We start from the raw sequence: 20,951 nt of genomic DNA on the forward strand, positions 1-20,951 counted from the left end.
TTTAAGTATAAGTGGTTGAAATGTGCAGCTTCTGTCACTCAAAATATTTGTACAGCACTTAAAGTTACAGAGCACTTTATTATGAACACCTGTATGACTGCTCATTCATGAATGCATTCAGCCAATTGTGTGGCAGCAGTGTAATAATAAATTCTTGGTGCCAGATTGACTATTTGGGACCTCTTAAGAGATAATAACTATCAAAGATTGTTGCACGAAAAAACGAGAAGAATAGATCTTGCCTAGCAACCGCTTGGTCCTCACAACTACTGCTAAATTCAGGTGTTGTATGAACATCATGTGTTTTAACATTTCAAGTTAAAACTTGAAATGTACCTCCACCTGGTGGTAAACATTTTTTTTAAATGTTCCTAGTATCAGCAAAGAGAGTTGTCCTCACAACATTGTTTAGGGTCATGGTCCTCACAAATACAACAAAACACATATGTGTGTGTTGTGGGTAATAATAGGGATGAGAAGGTCCCGGCATGGCTGCACAGCAGCCGTTTCAGAAAATCAAATGGCTGAACAGTCAGTAATGAGGAAGACAACAGAGACCCAGACAGACCCACAAGATTTGAAGGGCAGTCGGAGGAGACAAAGGAAGGAGGGGGGCTAAAGGGATGACAAAGGGGGCAGAAAATTATTGAATTTGTCCGACAGTAGCAGAAAGAGATGAGTATAATGTGAACATGCACCTGCGAGAGGGAGGAGGAGGATTATGACCCAAAACATGAAATCATGAAAAACAATAGAAGAATTAACAGCTGAGAGAAAAACGGCATTTGGATGACTGCATTTGTATTTATCAGAGGGAGAGGTGTATAATAACAGAAAGATGTGTTGTCAAATCTTCATTTGTCAAAATAAGGAGAGGAGAAGATAGATGTGGATTTGTGGCTCAATGAGGCTCCTGCTGTTGATCCTTTCAGTTTGCCCACCATTTTCCCACTCACACATACACACACACACACACAAAATAATGAAGCTTTCATTGTAATTTTAGATGTATTTGATAAATAATCTGTTGTTTTCAAACCAGACAAGGTAATTGTGGGATAATCCTGTTGCTACTAAGCCTACACAATAAATGCAATATAGATCATTTAAATGATTGAAAAAAACAACTCACAACAACTCTTGAAATGTAACCATGCATACATTCTTAGTAATATAATGGAGTAATGTTGCACCTAACCAACAGGTAAATTGCAGTTAATACTACCAAATATTGCACAAATGTGCACATGACATTAAAGGTACATTTTCTAACCTTTTATTTAGAGTTCTATTCTTAGTTATTTTACCAGTCTGTGTTAGGGATTCAGGATATATATAGTCCTGGGCAAGGAGCAGACTTTTTAAAGGGTTTAACACTTGTTAGTGAAGTGCACTGTATAAACAAATAGAGTAGTTTACTGATCCTTATGTGTTTAGTAAGATTTCTTAACATGCAACAGATATTCAGTGGTTTGATCAGGGAATCAGACTCTCCAGATTTTTTATTATGTAGAATATGCACAACGCAATCCAATAGTGAGGGGCAAAGTATTCCAGAGTTTTGAGGTAACAGAAAAAATGCTTGATCACTGTTAGAATACATATTGGTATAAAGATTTTCAAATTGCCCAAAAAAATCAATAAATAGAATAAAGTGAGAGCAACTCAACATTGTATTTAAGCACATAACTCCTTTAAATCTTGTACTTTCCACCTGTGCAGAAGATAGTTCCAACGCGTCAGTGGACAAACCACTGCCAGTGTGTGTGAGCTGAGCGATTACAGCTGGATGTATTGTGATACTTCCTGTCTTCCAGCTCCCTGGGAGCCTGGCTCTCTGGTATTCCTGGAAGGTGGTGATGCAGTGTTGGATTGTCTCTTCCTCTGATCTGCAGTCAGATTCCAAGGGAGCGTGTCACCAATGGAGGGGGGGGGGGGGCTCAAATGCTCTGCTCGTTACTCTAAACGCTGCCTAATTAATAATGTATCAGAGAGGACGCACTGAGACACAGCAGGGCTCCTCTGCTTGTCACAAGTAGTGACGCACGCACGCACATGCACACACACACACACACACATTTGAAAAGAGACTAATCAGGTCCCGCCACCTCTCCTCTACAGAGGCCCCCACACCAAATCTCCTCTCAGTATTCAGGTGCAAAAGCAGGAGAGAGGGTCTGAGCACTTGTGCACAGTCCGTTGTTGATGAATACTCCATTCTGCTGAAGCCCCTCACTCACATGCATGTATACACTTACTGCACAGACTTGCAGCGACAGACAGGAACTGAGCACATGCAGGCTGATTCTTTTGGGGCTTTGTTTGCGCTGCATGAATTTTCATAAGTGAAATTTTATGGTAAACCTAGCTGGTGTATAGGGAGGGCGGCGGGGAGCAGTGATGGAGGTTAGTTTCTGCAGCATTCTCTGACATGCACCCACCCACCCACACACATCCAGCCTGGTCCCTGGAGACGGATGACAGGTGACACAGGTGTTGAGGTAATGGCTCCTCTTGCCCAGTCGAGTCCCCCTGTTCTCGCAAACACTCAAGGCCTTAGAAAAACAACCACACACATATCTATTTTTAACTTTTCTATTCTATGTTTTTATTTCAAATCTTATTATCCAAAAGCTGTCAAGCCAACTGTCATTGGGTGTCATTGTTGAAGACAGTTGGGGTTTTAATGCCGGCACTTTATCCACATGAAAAAACAAAAAACAAAGCTAAGAATCGTGCATGGCAATGTTCAATCCTTTCATTATCCAAACAGCGTTGCACAACTATAATCGGCTGCTATAGGCATATACTGTATATGTTCTGAGGCTGATAAACATCCTGCTTCTCACCCTCCTCCTCCTCTGCTTCTCCTTTCTCTCTCTACCTCACATTTGATTTATTTGCTTCTTTGTTTGTGTTTGTCATATGGAGAGATGTAAATTTAGCCACCCCAAGGGAAACCATCCTCACTAGTGACACAAAAAGACTGGAAGGAAAGAAAAAAAAAATTTGAATAACATAAGCCAAAAAAGTAAGGGGTGGAGGGGTGGGAGGGAAAAGTAAAGGAGGAATTGTGGTTTGTGATGAGGGGGGTGCGTGCGGGGCGCAGAGAACAAGAGAGGTTTGAGATGCACAGGACTCTGTAAACAGTCGACGCGGGGGCTGGAAAATTAACGCTGCATAAATCGTGCGAAACATGTCCTATTTTCTCTCCCTTTTTTCCTCCGCACCCTCTTTTAAAAGGGTTCAGGATGCAGGGCTGTCAGATGAACGCCAGACAGGCATTTTCCGACTTTGTTTGATCGCGGCTCTTTCTTTTAAAAACACTTCCCAGTGACAGAGGAGAGGCAGAAAGCAGGTCGCAGAGTGTGTGTGCCTGTGTGTGGAGAGAGACGAGCACACGGGAGACACATGTAGACAGACTTTCACAGTTATCACACCCTCATTGACACCACCTTTATAGTTCCTGCAACCAGCACCTCTCGCTGGGAGAGTGTCAGGGATTTTGGTGTCTGATAACTGTGTCAGCACCTGAGCACATCTGATCTGTGGACACTGGCTTGGTTGCGTTAGGTACAGAGACAAATAGTGAAGAGGGACAGTACCGATGGACCCGAACAGGACAAATATACCAAAGAAACAGTGTTGAGTTTTGTGTCTGACAAAGGTTTAATGATGTCAAAGAGATGTTGAGGTTTAACAATCAACACAGGGAGCGATGGATGGATATTTCTACGTTTATTAAAAACATTAAACTCTTTTCTCTCTGTCCCTTTGCATATTTTTTTTATTTTTAAGTCCATTCTGTCCAAAACAATAATCCAATCTAATATCCTCCTCCTGCTGCTGCTATCGACTTCACCCTTTGTGTCAAACTGCATCTGCCTCTGCTTGCTTCACCATGATAATGAATTCCAAACAGAGTGAAGTCGGGAGGGGGGGAAAGCAGGGCATCTCTCTCTCTCTTTCTCGATCACAACAACACCATTTCCATTTATAATTTCGATTGTTAATTTGCATGAGAAAAATTAGTTGGGTGACATGCGTGATGTCCCCCCCCCCCCCCTCCCCCTCTTTTCTTTTCTGCTTAATTTCCCCACTAATTATAAGCAGCAATGGCACATTATTTACATAAATAATTGTTGTTCCTTCTGTTCGCTCATATTTTTCTCCTTTCTTTCTTTGTCAGAGTTGTTTTGGCATTTGTTGTCCGCAGGGGCAATTCTCCTCTGAGAACATTTTCACATCTCTCCTGACTGAAATATCTTGGATGTTGAGTGTTTGCGCCTGATGTTTGTTGTGGTGTTTTGCTGTCCTTTGTTCAATAAATAGATTCATGCGACATTTTTACAACCCCCCACAACTTCTTAACTCTCATAAATAAATATGTCAGTTGTGAGCACATTTTTGTATTTTTACGACAAGATGGATCACTTTTCCATCACTTGACTTTACAGAGAAGGTTATTGTTGGAAGCAGCAAATATTTTTCCAATCAAAGGCCATCTCAGTTTCTAGCCTCTTCAGGCCAAACTTGATTATTGAACATTTATATCACACTAAACTCTATGATTTAAAGGGATAGTTCACCCTGAAAGGAGATTAACTCATCATCTACTCACCTCTATGCCGATGAAGGGGTGGATTAAGTGTTTGAGTCCACAAAACACTTTTGGAGTATCAGGGGTAGACTTTGGTGCAGCAGAGTCCAATACAATTGAATTCAATTGTGAGCTATTCTTTAGACATAATAAAACAACAGAAGAAAAAACATAACATGACTCCATACTTCTCATTTGTGGTCACCAAAGTGTCTGCAAGCCCTGACATTCATATTCAAGTTGAAATGGCATCATTTACACTTGGTTTTAATCCTAAATGTCCACAGGAAGTGGCTAAGCTAGCAGACGTTGGCATTTCCGATGGTCCCTGAATGCACATTGTGAGAAGATATCAGTGGACATTTAGGCTTAAAACACGATGTAAATAACCTCGTTTCGAGTCAAATATGAATGTCAGGGCTGAGACAAGGTCCTTTACATTCTGTTTTAAGACTTAATGTCCACTGATATCTCTTGATTTTCATTGCTGGGTGAACTATCCCTTTAATGGCTGGACTTGCTTCTCTTTGGCAAAGTGTCTGACGTCAGATGTTAGTGATGACAATCATAATGATGATCATGATAACAATGACGATGATAATACTTACAGCTGGTTTTACCTCGCTGTATCGCCAGTGTTGCATATTGCATGATATAAAGGAAAAATATACTTCCAATTGTTTCCAAGATGTGAAAAATCATTTTCAAAACAAACTTCATGGCTGCTTACGTGTCAGCCCCCACAAATTCAATGGGCATTATAACGTCAAGTTGTAAACGGTGTGGCGTCAGCTTCACTATCTAGACTAGCCTCTCCGGTATTAAACTCTGTAAACATTGTTTAAATATTATTAAATTTATGTGTTTTGACTCATCACAGAATTCAGTGAAAACTTTAAATGTCCTTTAAGGGTTATTAGTAATTCCCCCCTGCCATGATTCATCGAGGAAAACTGAATAATTTCACTTTTGTCTGGTGTCGCAGCTTTACATCAGCAACAATAAACAACTTGCCTGTATGACACTGTCTCTCAGTTTTGTGGAATAGTGCTTGTTGGGCACCCGAACTCCCCTGGAGAGTGTTCACTCTACCCAGGAGCATTTGTCCTGCAACTCAGCCAGTTTAGCTGCATGTTGCAACTGTGATAAAACTTGAAATTGGCCTCCTCATCACCACCATGTAGGACATGCTAGTCTACTGTTTTATGTTTTCTTTTATCACAGACCAAAAACTAATTGCTGACATCACAATTCTTTTGTATTTCTTTGTTGCTATTTTGTATTTATTAATTTATTTATGGGGCAGATCCAAATGTCTCATGGGCCATTCATGGCTCACAGACAGAAGGCTCCCATCATGTGATATAAAGCATCAAATACATGCTGTGGATATACACTGGAGTCACGGTTCTTTTTGTTTGTTTATCATCACCATTTTGTTATGGCTGGTATTGTTACCTTGAGCATATCATGACTGACTTTCATTTATAAGGAGGAGCATGATCATATAATGTGCCCCCCTGCTGCTTAAGGAACTATAGTAACAGTTCAGCAAGAACAGAACAACCAAACAATCAGGCCTGTTATGTTGACTGCAATTCACTGTCATGCATCCAGCGAAGTGTAAAACTAATTATTATGAAAGTAAAAAGAGTGCTCAACTGTTCAATTACTATTCAGGATACTTTAATCTCCTCACTTACCATTGAGAATGGTAAGTGAATAGCTGTTAATGCTAATGTTGGCTATGTAAAAATCTACATATATGCCTTTTTAGAAGCAAGAAAGCTGGGTACTGTAGATTTTATTAAACAGAATCTACAAAGGAGTAAAAAGTGAAATTGTCGTGAACAGTTTTTCAGGGTTGACACATAACTGTTTTTTAGTGTTACCTTTAGTGTGCAGTCAATGCAGCAGGAGGGTGAATGTGGGATCAACTCAAAATAAGCAGTATTTATGTACAGTGTAATGAAGACCATGCAACAATGTGGCTCATTCATGTGTTATAGATTTTGGGTAACACTGTTGTGGCACAGAGGAATAAGCAACAGCTAATAAACAACAGCTAATACTTGTTAGTATGGATGTAAATGTAAAATACAGACAGCTTCACCTTTTAAGCTCAATTAATGACAATTACTATACACTCAGAGTGATGGATTATTATAATTACTCCCTCCTTTGAGTTTGTTCTTTTTCCCTACAGTCCTGCTGAGCTCAGACGTGGGGGTCCAGTTTGTTCTTGGTAACAAGGGGAGCGAGAAGTCTTCAGGAGTGAGCACAGAGGGCTACGGGAGGGGTACACACTTTTAATTGAGGGGAGGGAAATGTGGATCAGTAGTGTTGTGAGGGGCGGAGGGCGATCTTCAGAGGCCAATTAATTTGGAATACAAAGCAGTGGTGCAATCTGCTCAGATTTCTGTCTGGGTGCGTGGCGAGCTCACACCGGCCCTGTCTCTGAGGCACCCAAGATCAGATTAATTTAAACAGCACCACTCCTCCAACATCACCCTCCCATCCAACTCCCCAAGTACTACCACCACTTCCCCTCCGCACAATCTTTCATTGTCCCTACCCCCCATTATTGCAACTCTGAACTCTCTAAAGAAAAATCTCTCCTCATGGTGCAAATTCATATTATTATACCACATAAAATCCTCACTCACACACTTTTGCTCATCCCTGTTTCTCAATCCACAGAGGAGACTTGCAACTCAGCCAAAAATAGCAAGACTTTCTACCTCAGACTGCTGTTTGTGTGCCCCGTGAGTTACGCACTGAAATGGCCAAAGCTCAGCCACCCATTCCTGGATTTGGTCTGCTAACTCTCTGTAGAGACTCACTGAGGGAATTAGGCCTCTTGTGTGCTCAGCAGTGCAATCTTGTTATACCTGCTCGTACCAAAAGTTCTTTTTTTTTTTTTTTATGGTCTTTCAGCAGGAGAGAAAGTTAAAGGCTGACATGACAGGTCAAGATGAACCGTGAAGAAAGACAGGATTCAGCCACTCCACTGATGATATAAAAGTGCATTTTCGGTTTTGAGGCTTTGTTTTAAAGCCTTTATTTACTGGGACCTGAACAAATAAACATCAACAGCACTGCACATTGCTATACTCTTTTAAGCTGATTCTATCATCTAGTGATGATCTCGTCCTCATTCTTACTTGAAAAAAGAAGGGATATCCCATTTTCTTTCAGTACCTCATACAGCTGGTCAGTTGAAGTCCTGCTGGGATGCCAGAGCCTCCAGGATCCTTTTGACCCAGAGCAGTGTCTGACAATATGTCTGAAGTAGGTTGTTGTAGGTTTGCTCTATTATGCCATGTTATATTTGTTTATCTTGTGAAGGTCCTTTCAACAGCTATATGTTAGTCCAAATTTAAAGCCATGGTAGGTAAACCTGGAAAAGCTAGAAAGAGCAGGCTACACTCGGTAAAATTGCAACCCATACATCACACACCATCACACTGGCCCCCTCGTAAAAGCTACGCCCCCAAAACACATGAACATACAACTTATAGAAGACAAATTTTCCGTGAATTATCGCTAACTTCTAGCTATTGTCTCTTCTAAAGCGGATAATGTCTCTCTGGCTGAAGACTACGGTCAAGCGCAGTGAGAGCACCGGCAGGGTGAGGACAGGTAGGTAAGTTGTGACCAAAAGCTACAACAGCATATAATTTTATTCTGACCAAATGAAATGATTGGTCTTGTTTATTATAGTCCTGCGAGGGGCACAGATTCCGGGTTTTTTTCAGCATCTTTATGTATTGATGGTTATCAGGTCGTTAAGAGGATTTCAACAACTAAGCAAATTAGCAACACTACCTTTACGTTTCAGTAGGTTTTGCGTAGAAACAGTTAGAGCATCAACCTTTACCAGAATCTTTCTAAGCTCCCTCTAAACTCATGATGTATGCGGTGCACTCGTGAGGATGAAGGTCTAAATGAGAATGGAATGGAAAGGAAAATCGTGATATATGTCCACGCTGATGAAGGCCTGAGTAAAAGCAAAGAGATAAGGAAGGCTTACAAAGAGGAGAAACCTAATTGTGGAGAAGAGAGAGGGCTGCAGGATTGAGCTCCTCTGTGAAATGGTTCATTTATAAGAGCGGTGGCGGGGGTAACGTGACAGGCCGAGTAATGGTAAGGAATAGTTTGTAAGATTCCTTTGTCTCTCAGGTCAGGCATCCATTTATGTCACTCAAGTCCCTCCTCTATCTTCTTTTTCTTCTTCTCCCGTTTTAGTTTTTTTCCCCCATCTCTTATCCTGTTTGGACACACTTGCATCCCCATGTCTCGCAAGAGTAATCAGTCTTAATCATGGTACAAATGAAATATTTCCCTTTGTTCAGCCGGGGAGCAGCATCTCTTAGCTTGGTCGAGTTCTGTCCTGTTTACACTGAAGCCCAGGAGCTGTGTTACCTTTAGAGAAGCAGGCTGGTATGAGGGACACCAAGTTGGTGTTTTAGAAAATGGTACACATTATGACTCTGTCACATTTTATGTTTTTATTTTCTATTTAACCTTCATTTTTATTCATAGTAAAACTGACAATAATCCTCTGTCTCCTGTTGGAGTCGGCCTGTCTCACTCAGTCACCCTCGCTTTCTCTCTCTGTGTCGCTCTTCTTCTCTCGCCCTCCATCTCTCTCCCGCCGCTCTCTCTATCTGTACCTCATTGCCGATGCAGGGAGCATAGCTGCAGCCATAGACCTCTGCATGGAAACACCCAGTAGACAAGAAAAATGACGGCCAGCGCAATCTCATTTTCTGAGGGGCTGCAAGTCAGGCAGGAAATGGCTATTATTCCATCGACACTGTCGGTATTAAGTTATTTCCTTCTCTAAATACGAGAATGTTCATGAATATCTATTGAGTTCCAGGTGCAAGTGCTGGGGGTTTTGTCGCCACACACTCGGATGATTGCAGCCCTATATTCTGCCCGGTGCACCCTCACTTCTGAGATTGAAGTGAAAGACAATGGTAGTGGAAATTGGCTAATAAATCCTGAGGAGGCGGTTTGAGCAATACTGCTAGCTCATGCATGCTTTTTAAGAAGAATAAAACCTTCTGGCTTTCCTCAACCTTGCGCATTTATAAAAGGAGGTGACCTGGCTTAATGGCTAAATCTCCCTCGCAAGGCCCGTACGTAGTCCTGAACAGCTTTGTTTTAAGTTGGTAGGAATACAATTCTGTGGTGTGGCCAAAGGGATGCCAAAGCACATCTGCATGTACACGGCATTTTTATTTGAAAGGAATGAGATTATTCATGTCTGCTGATAGGTCTGCCAGAATGGGTGAGACAGAGAGCGCAGTGTGGAGAGAGAAGCAGCTCATGACACAACTAAGGGCCATTTGCATTTGTTCTGTATGTGCCTTGCTCATTCCGCCCGTGGCTGTGTGCTTTTGTTTATCATGAATCAGAGCTATATAGCTGCCAGTCATGAGTGCAAGCAGGGAGGTGAGAGCCGGAGGAGGATGCTGAGAAAGGAGTACGGAGTCGGGGAAAGGCTGTGGGATGATGACCGGCAGCCAATCTAGGATTTGAGCGACCAGTTACCTCCCACTGCACAGCGACACAGAAGAGAGAGAGCGAGAGAGCTATGGAGCTCTGCTTACATGTGTCCAGTCAGAGGCAGTCCATCGTGTGGAGGAGACAGGGCCAGAATTGATTGAAGGTGGTGGAGCATAAATGAAGGTATTGATTCCGGGGTCAGACTCGCAGGATGAGGTCTTGAAATAAATTGAAATAAACATATCAATACATCAAGTATATTACACCCCGAGCACACACATACACTTTTACAGATATATTATGAACCTTGTTTAGCCTAATAGATAGTTGATTAATGCACACGTAATGGCTTTTATAGATAACTGGAGGAAATGGGTAAACTAGGCCATGATTTCTTATCATTATCGTTTCATGCATCAGTTTTTTGTGGGAATTATTTCACGCCTGCTGATTTAGGTAAGTTTGTAATTGTTGACTATAAAGAGAAGGGGATAATGCAATAATGCAATACAGGGGTCTTCAGACAGTCATGCTATTCTTTGTATTAAATTAGATAACTGTAGTGTTAATTAACATTTTGCTGTCTCTCTCTCATGTGCTCGCTTCGGAAAACAAGCTTTGCAACCAAAGTTGAGGATAAAAAAGGTTTCATTAAAAAAATGCAGGTGTGAGTGACACCACTCACTTTTTTTTAAATTTGAAAATCCATTTCATCTGCATAATAAAAGAATAAAGAGAGCACTATAAAGTGAGCACTCAGGAAAGGTTAAAGCACTTCCAATTTATGGGTCAGAGGGAAACGCTTTAGCTGGGAGAGGGGGAGAAATTACTTGGCTGGGAGACCAACAGAATCTCAGTGTAAAGACATGGCAGCCAATTAAGAGAAAGGTCAGACCATAAAAGAGGAAGCAGCACAGGAAAGGCTCCGCACACAAGGCAACGGCATCGCTCGCTTTTCAACCAGCTCTCACTCCACAACCTGCTCGCAAAATGTCTTTATGTCTTTTATAATGACAATTTGTTTTATGAACCACGTTTCTCAGATGATTATTCAGATGAATAGAAGTTTATGTCCAGCTGAAGGGACAGCCCAGTCATGTTCAAGCATTGTTGAATATTATACAGAAACTTTCTGAGAAGGAATAAATTCACAGGATGTTACACAAAAGGCCTGTAAACGGTGAAGAGGATCTGAGCTGCGAGAGCCAACACGACTGCTGATCTGCAGAATAATCTTCTTTACTCAAATGTCGGTGCTCTGTAGCCACAGAAAAATCTCAAATCAATGCAACATTGCTCTTTCAACCAGTCTAATGTTTTTCTCTTTTGTTTGAAAAAAATGAGATTAGATAAATGCTTTAAACTTTCAGATTCCTTACCAGAGCCCAAAACTTGGCAAGAAACAAGTGAAACAAAGGACCACATGTTCATGTAATGTCGACTTTCCGTTGGTGACACTTATTGATGTCTACAAACTGCACTTACCGATGTTGATTTCAAAATCGAACATCAATTTGTTTACAACCCTAATATATATTATAACCCTCTTTCTTCCAACCTTATCCCAGATGTATTATTCTCTAAGTTGTGCAACTTGCAGTGTATCTGGTGTCCACCAGAAGAGAAGCTATGACCAAGACGTAAAACCTTAACCATATAATAACTGATTTTGAGGCCCCTGGGAAGCAGTGGAAACAAGTTATCAACACAGCATTGGCATATTAGCCCTTTTGTTGCCAGGTTGAAGTGGAAAATATGATAGCAAACAACTGCCTATTCATTATGGGCCACCTGGTGAGTGTGAGCCTAATATCTCAATGGTCTCTACCTGATCATGAAAATAAGGGGCTCTCAGTTGCTAAATGCAAATAAATACATATCATTGCCATTTGAAAAGACCAAATGTGTCGTTGTTTTTAGCCAGTCCAGCTATGACAGACAGCCATATTGTCAATGTGTGTGTGTGCGAGTGTGTGTGTGTATGAGAGCCAGAGAGAGAGAAAGAGAGAGAGCAGAGCAGAGCAAGGGGATGCTGACCGAATCAAATTTATATGTGGGGCTCTACAATGAAATAAGATTTTACTAATTTGAAATCGTAAAAAAATAAAAAATTGAAAATCAATATGTGGTGGTCAAAGTGGACACTGTATCAGGCCAGAGGAAATACAGTGCCTTGCATAAGTATTCACCCCCCTTGGACTTTTTCCCATTATGTACTGTTACTAACTGGAATTCAAATAGACTTAAATAAACTTTTTCCCGTTTGATCAACAAAACATGCATAGTACTTTGGAGGTGCAAAATAAATGTTATTGTGACACAAACAATAATGAGAACAACAAAGTTGACATCTGTTGGGTGCATAAGTATTCACCCCCCTGTGTCAATACTTGGTAGAACCCCCTTTCGCTGCAATTACAGCTGCAAGTCTTTTGGGGTATGTCTCTTCCAGCTTTGCACATCTAGAGATGGAAAGGTTTGTCCATTCTTCTTGGCAAAAAAGATGAAGCTCAGTCAGATTGGATGGAGACCGTCTGTGAACCGCAATCTTCAAGTCTTGCCATAGATTCTCTATTGGATTGAGGTCTGGGCTTTGACTGGGCCATTTTAAGACATTAACATTCTTTAATCCAAACCATTCCTTTGTAGCTCTGGCTGTATGTTTAGGGTCATTGTCCTGCTGGAAGATGAACCTCCGCCCCAGTCTCAAGTCTTTTGCAGACTGCATCAGATTTTCTTCAAGGATTTCCCTGTATTTGGCTCCATCCATCTTTCCCTCTATTCTGACCAGTTTCCCTGTACCTGCTGAAGAGAAGCATCCCCACAGCATGATGCTACCACCACCATGTTTCACTGTTGGGATGGTGTGCTCAGGGTGATGGGCAGTGTTGGGTTTTCGCCACACATAGCGTTTTGCATTGAGGCCAAAAAGTTCAATTTTGGTCTCATCTGACCAGAGCACCTTCTTCCACATGTTTGCTGTGTCTCCCACATGGCTTCTGGCAAACTCCAAACGGGATTTTTTATGGATCCCTTTCAACAATGGCTTTCTTCTTGCCACTCTTCCATAAAGGCCAGATTTGTGGAGTAGACGACTAATAGTTGTCCTGTGGACAGATTCTCCCACCTCAGCTGTGGATCTCTGCAACTCCTCCAGAGTAACCATGGGCCTCCTGGTTGCTTCTCTGATTAATTTTCTCCTTGTCCGACTCTTCAGTTTGGGTGGACGGCCTCCTCTTGGTAGGTTTGCGGTTGTGCCATATTCTTTCCATTTTCTTATGATGGATTTTATGGTGCTCAGAGAGATGTTCAAAGCTCTGGATATTTTTTTATAACCTAACCCTGCTTCATATTTCTCCACAACTTTATCCCTGACCTGTTTGGTGAGCTCCTTGGTCTTCATGATGCTGTTTGTTCAGTAATGATCTCCAACAAACTCTGAGTCCGTCACAGAACAGGTGTATTTATACTGAGATTAAATTGCAGACAGGTGGACCCTATTTACTAATTATGTGACTTGCAAATGTGACTTGTGAATGCAATTGGTCGCACCAGATCTTTGTTAGGGGTTTCACAGTAAAGGGGGTGAATACATATGCACTCAACACTTTTCAGATTTTTATTTGTAAATAATTGTGAAATCCATGTAATATTTCCCCCCACTTCCAAATGATGCACTATTTTGTGTTGGTCCATTACATAAACTCACGATGAAATAAATTTTAATCTGTGGTTATACCATGACAAAATGTAGAAAAGTCCAAAGGGGGTGAATACTTATGCAAGGCACTGTATGTTGAGTAGGCACTCCTTAGATGTGGCCCAGGATGCATTCATGGTCACACTGTTACAAGAGTGTGCCCATATGGCCGGCTCTTAAACAGAGCCACTTGTGAGACGGATGTTAGGTCTGCACAGGGCCTCTAGCTCCCTGCTCTCTGCTGCTTAGCAGGTAGTCAACACTACATTCTTCACATAAACAGCTGTAACAGCAATTAGTTCACTTACAATCACTCCTGTGTCCCGTAGTTAATGTAAGAATGTGCATTAGATTATGGAAGAGTAGGTGCATTTCAGCATCCATCTTATTAACTTAACTGAAAATTATGATCATCATAAGTAAAGAATTCTATGTAATAAAATGAGGAGTTTCCTGCTCCACATCTTGCTCTCCAGTCACAGACACCCAGTATATCCTCATTATGAGGGACAGATAATATTTTTTTATTTAGTGTTAATGAACAAGTCAGCAATTAAATGCTCATTGTAATAATAGCATCTGCAGCTGTTAACATAGGGCTTCAGTCTCACATCAAACTCACTGGTGTCCTAGCCACGAGAAAACAAACACACAATGGCCTTTTTAATGAGGTTAAATTTCTTTAATATTTGTAATGTCCTTTCCCCTTATTGTGGGCACGTATATGCATGGACACATTTCTGCGTATGTGTGTTTTTCTTGTTTCATTATCTCCGTATCACAGCACAGAACTTCTGTTCCTCCGGGGCTTCAGGCCGCCCTCTCAGCCTCAGCAACAATATCACAGGTCGCTCCACAAGAGCTGCCCAGTGCCCAGCGAGAAGTGAGATCATGATGATGGCTGTGAAATAGTCTCATTTTGAGAAGGCTTCAGGTTTCTTCTATCCCGCCCCTCCGGACACAGCCTTTGCCTTCACCTTAGGACCAGTCAACCATTGCCTCCACTCCCTGCCTCATTTGCCGAATATAGTTTCTGCTTTGTCCTAGTGGTGGCAGGTGGGGGCGGGGGAGTTGTCAGGTCCGGCTATTTTCTGGGAGCAGGGAGCATACCGAGGAAACACTATCACGGGGAGCACGTACATCCACTCAAAGGGATGGACGACTTTTTGAGTCCTGGATTACATTTGCAAAGGTAATGAGACAGAACAAAAGATGTCTAATATCCAGCTATTCAGATGTGTTCCTCATGTACTTAACACTGCTTTTTGCCCAGAGGCGGAGAGCCAACAGTGATCATATATTACTCTGCGTGAAACCAAAATGTGGGATTTGTAAAGTTGCATCCAAAATGAGAATTCCAACGATAAAATAAGCCGTACACAATAGAAACACCAAAAACTTTTTAAAAAAAAAACAGGGTCATTTTGGAGACTTAAACTGCGTGTTAAAGTGATTACAGCTTCTTTTAGACAATAAGTACAGATCTTTGCAAATAGTTTCATCTGTTGGGTGGGAAAATGAGCCAAAACAGATTATTGTGCATTGAACACCAAAGCTGGATGGGATCCCTAATGCATCCTGCCCATGCCCTCGTGTTGCATCCCCTTTTGAGCAGCTGGCCGGGAGTGTGGCATGAGGAATGACATGCGTAATAGGAAGTGGCACCACAATTAGGGTGCTTATGTGGTTCTGGAGGTGAGCTGGGTGTGGAAGGGCAGCCATGATCCCTGCTGTATTGAAAACTGGCACGATAGGTCTCCAGCAACAAATAGTAGAACATATCTCCTCCTATGGGACTACAGCGGGGGTTTGAACCACAAATGGAAACCAGTCAGGAGTTAGAAGAATATGTTGCATTTCATTGTCCTTTATCAACAGTCACCTTATGAAAACACATTCAAATACACTAGATTCAGATTTATATTTGGATCTGCACCAAATGACAAACCCATAAAAAACATATTTTTTTATCAAGATAAATTAATTATTCTCGGAGATATCACGACAAATTTCAATAATGCCCCATTTTAAAGAGATTGAAAGATATTCCTGGAGCTGCCCACTGATCCAGATCTGTACCATAAATGAAGGCGTCTTTTCCTGACCCACAACGTATCCTTCCACTGAGTTTCCTATTAATCCGTCCTCTAGTTTTTGTGTAATCCTGCTAACTAACAGACAGACAAGCAAACGCAGACGAAAGCGTAGCCTGCTTGACGGAGGTAATTTGTGTGTGGGGAACATCAGGGACTGAAAACACTTTGCAGCCTCATCATACTGAGGCCCACCACCAATTACATCCACATGGGACTAGCTGCCAAAAAGGAAAAGGCAATGATGAATTATGAGAACGACGATGATGCAAGAATTTAAATCAACAAAAATATGAGCCTGAAACACCTGAGGGTATCGTTTTTATTCCAGCGAAGACAAACAGTCACAGTTAACATCGTGACTTTTTGACCTCTGCAGACACAGAATTGTGGGACTGTGGGAGGTGACATCAGCCTGACACCCTGTCACCTCCCTGCTCCCTCTCTGTGGAGCTCCTTCTCATCTCTGAGCCTCCAGAGCTGATGAGAGAACAACGGGCACTGTCCTGTGTGTTTGCCCCCTCCCTCATATTCAGCAGCAGCGACAAGTTTTATCATCACATTGTTTGGCGTTCTCTACATGGTCTCTCAAATCTGGTATTGCGCTGAAAATTAGATTTCACATCAATACATTTAGCATTACATCAGTAGTATTTTAATTTCACTCTGACTTATAGCTAAACTGGCCAATACGTCCACTCTGACACTACATTTCCACTCACCTCCATGTGAGCACATGCCTACATCTACATTACAAACTACCAGGGACATAAAAGGTAGTTAATTGTCAGTCACCATAGGATGAAAGATAATGCGATTAAATATTTAATTCAGAGAAAGACAAACAAAAGCAATGCATCTGTGTACACACAAGAGAGGAAGAAAGACGATCACCCTAGGCTGATCTTGCATGTGTGTATATGCACATTATAGTACACATACTGCATGTACAGAATGAACAGGAATAATACAAATATATCCGTATTCGATGCAGAAATAAATACATGACAGTGCTATTTCATCTGTGTTTAAGTAACAATATATGCTGCTCCCTCACTGCGAGCTAGCCACTCAATAAAATCATGACTGTTTGGTGTCCTGGCTCCTAAATGGTGGAACAAGCTCAGGAAAGCAGAAAGTCTCCACGTCTTCCACCGCAGACTAAAGACACATCTCTTCGAACGACACTTTGGATAAAAATAAAGACTGCACTAATATGGCACTAACATGTAGCACTTTGTAGGATTGTGTTCACTTGATTGTTGTTGTGTTCTGGGTTTGAACCCTCATATAAGGTTTTGGATAAAAGCATCAGCTAAATGAAATGTAATGTAAAGGATGATTATATGCAAAAATGTTAAATATATAAATTAAAAACTGTCAAGTATTTTACATAACATAAAACTTTCTACTCAATTTTTTAAATCCTTTCTGAAATTGCAATTCAAAGGATTTGAACTCTTCAGTCTCTTCAAATGCACAAATCGTTTCCTAGCACATTGGTTTACTCAGATGATATCCAGAGTATTTAAAAGGGGGCTGGCAGTAAAAAAAAAAAAGTTAGCAGAATGTCTGCAGCATCTGACTCGGACATTTGCGTTCTTACATACAGCCCCTCCAGATTATTTCAGGAGATTATCCGGAGTTATGTAGACTACAAAGGGAAAAATAAAACATGAAATAAGAAAGATGTAATCTCTGGTTTTCCTGCATTGACTTTGATATTACAAAAAAAAATAACTGTTCTTTGTGAGTCAAACAAATGAAGATTCCAGTGGTGAATCGTTCTTTAAGAATTTAGAAAAGCTAAATCTAAACATGAACATGTTTCAGCACAAGATCTTAATACTTTCCTTGTGTCCACTAACTGAAGCAGCAAGTACAGAACACATAACCTGCTCAACAACAGCTTTAGTTGAGACTGAGTTATGTAAAAATAAAACTCCACTAAGGATGCATTCAAATACAAGATGAATCTATGTCATGCGCACGGTGTCCTCCTCATAGGTAGTTTCACTCAGGTTCTTTACAGCATTTACTGTCCAATATGGGGGCCATGCTGTTCTTTAGACAGAGGAGCAAAATGGGAGGCTACGGTACAGAGGCCTCACTCTGGGGGTCTGGGGTTTTGGCAGCACAATGTGTTTACATTGCAATTAGGACTTAATTGTCCTAATTAAAATCCCCAAACCCTGATTACTCAAAGCCGTTCAACCTGCTGAGCCGAACGGCTTGACTCCGCTTCAGTCGTCAACCCTGCATAATGCTTCTTCCAAGACCATGGGGTAATATTCATATCATTTTCTAAAAGACTCTGATGACCATGAAGGGACTGCTCAAACTGCCCAGAGAGAGTTGTGAAAAATGGATTTCCTGGAAGTGTGTTTCTCGCCCTAGGCTGGGAATATGTTAGTGGAGGAAATCGTATGCACAGGCCTATGTACAGGAGGGAGGCTTTTATCTGGAACCACACTCTACAGGACTCCTCTATTGATTTTTTATTGAGCAGCTTTTTAGATCAGTTTTCATGCCATCGTTTCATGTTTTCCCTTCTCTCCCTCCGACCCATGCCTCCCTTTGTTTTCCTTTGACTGACTCCCCGTCTTTGACTTCTCTGACTTCCAAAAATCAATGATATGGGCATCTGTCCAGAGGGTGAGGGTGGGGTGAGGGGCAACAAGTGGAACATAAACACACCTGTCTCCTCCACCCCCTCTACTTGCCCTCATGGGGCTGCCAGGCAGAAGGCCCCATCAACCGCCCATCTGAGCCCTATAACCATCACTGCCAAGCCCAGGTCCCAGTAGAGCACGGTGGGCTGACACTCCAAACGGTGTGTGGGGAGGCCGGGCAGGCTGGCCGGCTGGCTGGCTCATGCCACGGCTGCTGCTGGAGGGAAGCACGGAGCCCGTCAAACCACAGCCAGCCTCTCCTGGGGCTCTGCACGGCTGGAAGGGCCTGACGCGCTCAGGCACAGGGGAAGAATTTTTCCACAGCCAAGTCATGAGAGGCCACCACACATCAATGATAGCGAGGGAGGAGCATTGATCAATGTGATTTTTGACATATTAAACATGTCAGACTTCCACTTCCCATTTTCCTAGTGTTGGTAATATTTCCGTGCGAGGACGTTGGACTAAGCTGCACGTTTAGCAAATGTGTATGATATTGAAACATTTGCAGCTACCTCTATTAAGCGGAAGTTTTGCATCCGTCATCAACGCAGCCACTTGCACATGGGCTCACTCAGATATTATGCAGTGATTTTGTCGGGGGGGCTGGCAGGAGAAACTCTTGACAATGTCGGGGGCGACTGACTCGGACATTTGCTTTCACACATGCAGCCCCTCCAGAGATTGTCAGGTATGGTCAGAGTTCAGTCTGAAAGCAGCTCAAGTTGAGCCTGATTGTTAGGTTTAGTGAAGCCAGATTACAAAGAGAAAGGCTTGAACTTTCTCTGTAGAACAGGTCTCAGGTGTGAGGATTTCATTGTTGAAATCATATTTCATCTGAAGTTTCAAACTAACTGAACTGAAATTAAACACGGAGACGCAGGCTCTCAGTGTGTGATCTGAGCTTTAGACCACACAGCTCGCTCTCATCATTTAATGAACCAAGTCCTCTCACTAATGAGGCTAACAGAGGACTCAAGGGTCAACTTTTTTTTTCTCTCTCTCTCTCTCTCTCTCTCTCTCTCTCTCTCTCTCTCTCTCTCTCTCTCTCTCTCTCTCTCTCTCTCGCACTCTCTCTCATACACACCCTGTCTCCACTGATTCTCATTTTTCAAAGTATATATCAAAGAAAAAATCACCAGCACAATTTAGAGGCTTTCAGCAAATTAGTGAGGGCAGGTCAGAGTGTCTTCATTACCTTCTCAAGTTCATTTACGTTTGATAACACCACGCACAGAAATACCTCCGTCATGACCTCAGGAGATGCCACCTGCCATTCTAACATTATCGAGACTAAACTGTCTGTTACATGTTTGTATAAATAATGGTGATTAGCTGAGTCATGTTTAAAGTAAATTGCCAAACAGCCCCCCTTCAAATATGATCTGCTTTGCCAGAAACCATTTACCACTATGTTGCCTAGCAACCCGTTCAACAGCTATGTTGCTGGGGAGAATATTAAGATTATTATAAGTATGATTTATAAATTAACTTATGCTTCATGGCTTGCCTAATAACAGATGTAAACCTTGGCCCCTCTTGGCTTTTCGTCTAAATATGTGATGCTGTGCAGCCTCGGTGAGGCCGGGTGTGGAAGTGGATGCAGACAGCCAATCAGCGTTAGAGGGATTGTGACAGCAGATCCTGACAGCAGAATATCTTTGTAAATTTTAGAAGAGATTATATTTTTATATGAGGCAAATAAACATAGTTGTTACCCTACAGTGTAAGGCAGAAATGCTGGTGATGAATCTTGTATCTGTACATCTGACAGCATCCTTCACTGAGCGGCATACACAATGAGAGAAAATAGTGCCTACATTCCCACACACATACACACAATCACATTCTCCATCTCTGCAGGTGCTGTCATGGGCCCACTCTTCAGCCTCCCATCTCTTTCCCAGCTCTTCTCTCCTTCCTTTGTTCCCAGATTGCACATCGTCATGTCCAGGTCTCGCCTCTGGGGAGTTCAGCCTGGCAGGAGACTTGTTTTCAGAGCTTTGCTCTTTTTTTCCTCCTTTCCTCTTCTTCTCCTTTCCCCTTCCTGTTTTTTTTTTCTTCTCTCGTCTGTACCGGTGCTGGCTAATTACCGGCGCATTCTCCTCCTGCCAACAGCGTGCTGCTGCTGTCGAGTGCCTCCCCGCCTCCCACCCTCCCCACCACCATCACCTCCTCCTCCTCTTCCCCCCTCTCCTCTGTTTCTCTCCTCCTCCTCACTAGGAGCGAGCAGAGGCAGGAGGTGGATGGGAGGGCTGGGGTACAGATGTGTATTAATGAAGCAGTGAAGGGCAGGGGGTGACTGGAGAGAGGGAGAGAGAGAGATGGAGCGAAAGAGGAGCAAGAGGCTATTTGCATGCAGAGACGAG

The sequence above is a fragment of the Pleuronectes platessa genome, chromosome 4 (genome assembly GCF_947347685.1).
Source record: "Pleuronectes platessa chromosome 4, fPlePla1.1, whole genome shotgun sequence".
NCBI lineage: Eukaryota > Metazoa > Chordata > Actinopteri > Pleuronectiformes > Pleuronectidae > Pleuronectes > Pleuronectes platessa.